The 5,000-nt window shown below is 40.0% G+C and overlaps 1 protein-coding gene across 2 annotated transcripts in view; it reads left to right on the top strand.

The window, feature by feature from the left end:
• LOC134444261 (forkhead box protein J3-like) overlaps positions 1–5,000 on the top strand; it is a 53,224-nt gene that overhangs the window by 19,895 nt on the left and 28,329 nt on the right. For both annotated transcript variants that reach the window (XM_063193617.1, XM_063193616.1), the window contains exon 2: positions 390–468. The gene's annotated coding sequence lies outside the window, so the exon portion shown is untranslated. The remainder of the gene's footprint in view (positions 1–389; positions 469–5,000) is intronic.

Below are 5,000 nucleotides of genomic sequence, written 5' to 3'. Positions count from 1 at the left end.
GACAGTTTGTAGTTGAACTCCAGGGAATGTTATGCTAATGAGCTATGACACGTTTGGCAACAAGGCGCCACAGCCAATGACTGTATAGAGCTCAGTGAGCGCAGCCAATGGGAATGTTGAAATGCTTGCGTTATGCTTTTAACGCACAGAAGTGATTCTCTGTCGCTTGAATCTCGCCGCGGCCGGTGTATTCATCCGGTTATGGTGGCTACACACACACACACACACACACACACACACACTTCTACCGTCCAACTGCAGGTACTGTAGCTAGATGAACAATAACACTCTTTCTATGTTTTCTCTCTCTCTCTCTCTCTCTCTCTCTCTCTCTCTCTCTCTCTCTCTCTCTCTCTCTCTCTCTGTCTCTCTCTCTCTCTCTGTTCTAGAGGTTCTGATCATGTTCCAGAGACGACCAGAGAGTTCCGTCTCCCAACACTGAGGAGGCCATGCAGAGCAGCAGAGACTGTAAGAACACACACACACGCACGCACGTACGCACGCACGCACGCACACACACACACACACGCACACACACACACTACGCTGCACACACACATACATACACACACTATACTACACACACACAAACGCACACACACTACGCTACGCATACACGCACATATGCGCACACACGTACGCACACACACACACTACGCTACACACACACACTATGCTACACACTCACACACACACTATGCTACACACATACTACGCTGCACACACACACTACGCTACAAACACACACACACACACACACACAAACACTACGCTACACACACACATGCACGCACGTACACACGTACATACACACACACACACACACACACACACACACACACACACACACACACACACACACACACACAGACAGACACACACACATGGGTCAAAGACGTCCAAAATTAAATTGTCCTTCAGTGTAACGGATATCTTCTGCTTTATTTATTTATTTTTTCCAGTGAATTCATGAAAGCCTCGGCACTTCACTTGAAACAGTTTAAAAATCATGTTTTTTACAGTTTACAGTCAGCAGAAGGTATTTTACACTGAAGGACAATTTAATTTTTGACGTCTTTGACCCACTTACACACACGCTCTAGACAATGTTGACTGTGATTTCTGAAAAAGAGAAGTAATTGTGACAGCTGAATGTCAACTTGTCTTGAGGACCATAACAATGTTCCATTGCCATAACTTAACATAACATAACATAACAACACAACTTTAGGAATTTTTATTCTTTTTTTTTACAATTGTAAATACTATTTTGCACTTGTTTCTTTTTATAATTAAGGCGAGACACGGCAGGTGAAATCATCGTTTTTTCATGCCCTGGTCAAATCTGAGATTTTGGGCTAGTTTGCATCCTTAACTTGTTGTGTTTCACACTGGTGTGAAGAAAACGTCTAAAAAACAGTATTAGATAGTTATGTTATTACATTTGGTAGACTTGCGCTTGTGATTTTTAGCTTGATTTGTCATGTTTTTCCTCTTGTTACGCACAGTGTTTATTTGCAACCGTTGGGTTTTATATGCCTTCCGAGGTCTTGTTGGAAAGCTTGAGTTTTCCCACATACAGTCATGTATTCCAAATAAGGAATTTCCGCTGTGTCAACCACCAATCATTGATTTAGACAAGGCGAAAAAAGCAGGAAGAGAAGGTTGAAACGAATTCCGATTGGCTGGAATCGGAGATTCGGCACTGTGATTGGTTCTAATCAGTCACGTGTCACTCTCGGCTGCAGTGAATTATTTTGGAGTGAGGAGTATCCAACGGAGCACTTCGTGTCTCCACTTCTTCGAGACGAATTGAAATGACAAGAGCCCGTGCTTACATGTAACAGAAAGCACGGATAAACAATAAAGCAAACGACAATTGTTTCAAAGTGAATTATTCGGTACGCTGTCGCATTCGTTGGGTGAGGGGGAGAGCTCGCGTTTGCAATGCGTTGCCTACGGTTACCCTCTCTGCACCACAACGAAATCTCTGTCAGTGCGCGTTTGAATTGAATAATCAACGAATTGGTACTCATTGTACTGTTTATTTAACGTGTTGTGCGATGTAGCTCACAATTGACTCACATAGCCTAATAACCACTCTTGTAGCTTGTTTTTGAGTGAAGTGCACAGGTAAACATGCCGAGGTTGTTCCGAGGTGAAACCAGCCTGGCGACTCTAACTCTGTAATATTTTTCTTCCAATAGACCAGTATTTTCTTAAGTTGTTGGATATTGATTATTAGTCTATAATTGACTCCATTGGCACAGAAAAGATTACTTCCTTCAACATTATGGAAAGGGGCTTGTGTAAACAGACTATCTTTGGATGAGGTAGTTGACCACCATGCATTGCAAAGCACCTGCAACATGCTCACTTTCCCCAAAGTCAGTAGCCTACAGTGGATATATGAAAACAAGTAAGCATGGGCAATAAAATACACCCTGCTATATATTTTAAGTGAAGTAAAAACAAAGAAACAAACAAAAGTAGAGCTTTATTCATTGGCCCAGTGGTGTGCACAGGCAGAGAAGGCCCTTTCATGAACAAACAGAGAAGTGTCCCAATTTAGTTGTAGCCTATCATGTGGGCTGTTGCCAATCACTGGCATCTAGCAAATAGAGACCATTACACCATTACAAGTATATTAAAATAATCCTATCTTTAAGGGTAGCCTAGCAGGAAACATTCTGTTTGTCCATAGGCCGAAGCATAAGCCAACCTTAACATAACCAAAAACTAAATAATAATTAGGCCTATAGGCCTACTAAAACCATAGGCCTAATCATGATTAAAAATAAACATAGTTTATAACTCCTTGCTGTCACAAATAAGTAGGCCTATACCAGACTGTGCGGCTTTTGTAGTGATAGGCCTATAGCTGTTCTGTCAAGTAGATGAGCTATAATCAATTTCAGCCTATCCATTCTCAATATTAAGGACCCTTTTGTGTGATCTTTTGGAAATATTATGGCCAGCAATACATGTTTAGAGAGGTCAAAATGAACCTCTGATGCTATAACATCCATGGACCTACTCCACAGTTTGTGATTTTTAACCTGGCAGTTTCTGAGGCCTGTTAGGGCCTATTCTAACATATTGGTAGGCTATATGCAAATTGGAGTACCAGCCATTCACTTAACCAGTTGGTAAGTGAAATAGTATGCTTCAAGTGCACAAATATGGCCTAGAAATAGGTGATTTCACTCCAAAATTGGTGTAGTGAATGGCTGGAAGAAATAGGGGGTACAGGATTGCAACCTCGAAAGCCAGATCACTGATGATGGCACTGTACATGCCATGTTGATAATATGAATGATAAAATAAAAATATTCACCTGTTTTAAATGTAATAGAGTAATCCGTTTTAGTGTAATACATGCATATATTCATCCTAATGCCATTTTTTATGTGGCTTTTACCAGAAATCTATGGATTTTTGCCATACAAATCTTCAACGGCCATTTTCTCAAAATGAGGTTTTTCTCACACTCAAAGGCCTAAAACTCCACTTCTGTATGACTTACATACACCAAACTTTCCAGTCCTATTCCTGACTATATTTGGAAGATTCTGTCACAGGATTATGTTATTATATTATTTTAGTCCTGATTTATAGGACTTTTCCTCTTACAATGAGGCGAAAAATCACATTTTCAGGGCTAATAGCAGCATTTTCAGATTTTCTGCAAAACAAAAGGAGATATCCATAAACCCCTGTGAAAAGATCTTTTAAATTGATGTAATAACAATGAAAAAAGAATTTTGAGTCTAGCTCTTCAACATGTCAAGTTTTAGGCTTTTGAAATATATGCAAATTAGCGCATATTTAATTAATCATAGCCTAATTAGCGTATTTAAATATAAGATTCCAAAAAACTTCCAATAAATTTTTTTTATCCTATTTGTATATGTAATCAACTGGAAAAGTTTCATGGTGATATCTCCAGGTTAATTTTTTTAGCCTATTCACCTACCATATCTCTCCTTAAGCGAGTTTGCAGAGCAAGGCCCGATTCTAGTAATCTCTAAGTAAAGTTTATGCTTGCTTGCTTCTCTTGTGCAGGGCAGTAAAAATAGAAAATGGATCTCCTCCTAGGCCTTTCGAGATAGAGACACCGTTCAAACACTAAAACGACCGTCTCGGCTTGGAGATCATTCTGCTATATCGTGTCCGTGTCTCTTGACGTTTTTCCGTTTTTGGCGATTTTGTGCCAGTTTGGGTCCCCATTGAAAACAATGGTAGAACCTTCATGAACCAAGGTTCCGCCACTCTAAAGATCAGAGTGTAGGAGGCTTTTTCGGTCATAAAACATCAACACTTTCACCTAGAAGTTTAGTTGACGCATTTTTAGCGAGCTCTATGGGATGTCTCCAAATTGTCAAAGTTTTATCTCCCAACTCCAATTACTTTTTAAATGGCAGGTGTGTAAAAACGACAGGGCTTTTACATGGGTTTTCCCATTGAGGCTTGAAGTGCCTTTTTCAAGAGGTCAGCGCATGTCCCACAAGAGGTCCATTTGTGACTGAACCGTTTAACCTATAAACTTCATTCAAAGACTGTTAGAGAGATCACATATATGACTCCGATCTGTGAGCAGGACATGTGCCAATTCCTTTTAGTTTTTTTAGCAACATCAAGCTAAAGACAAAAAACTGTTTCTGATTTTCAGTCAATCAGAACAGGTGCAGCCAATACAGGGTTCCATCTCAACTGTCACTTTCTCTCAACATTCTATTCTTAACGAGCAGCTGCTCTGTAGTTCTAGAAGTCTATTGTTCAGCTCTTCAATGCAATGTAATATTGTCTTGCTGTAATGCTTTTCATAGGCAGCTGCTTGGCCCAATGGTAATAGTCCTGCATCAGCAATATGCAGGTTGGGAGTTCGAATCCCACTCATGTTGATTCTCAAAATTATATCATATGCAGTGTTCCTTAGCCAACTTCAAATACCATGTATTGTCATTTAGTATCAATGGCAAAGGTCCTGGATTACAGAT

Source organism: Engraulis encrasicolus, unplaced genomic scaffold (assembly GCF_034702125.1).
Source record: "Engraulis encrasicolus isolate BLACKSEA-1 unplaced genomic scaffold, IST_EnEncr_1.0 scaffold_48_np1212, whole genome shotgun sequence".
Classification (NCBI taxonomy): Eukaryota; Metazoa; Chordata; class Actinopteri; order Clupeiformes; family Engraulidae; genus Engraulis; species Engraulis encrasicolus.
The sequence above is the reverse complement of the archived record's forward strand: the minus strand, read 5'-3'. Positions and strand labels throughout refer to the sequence as shown.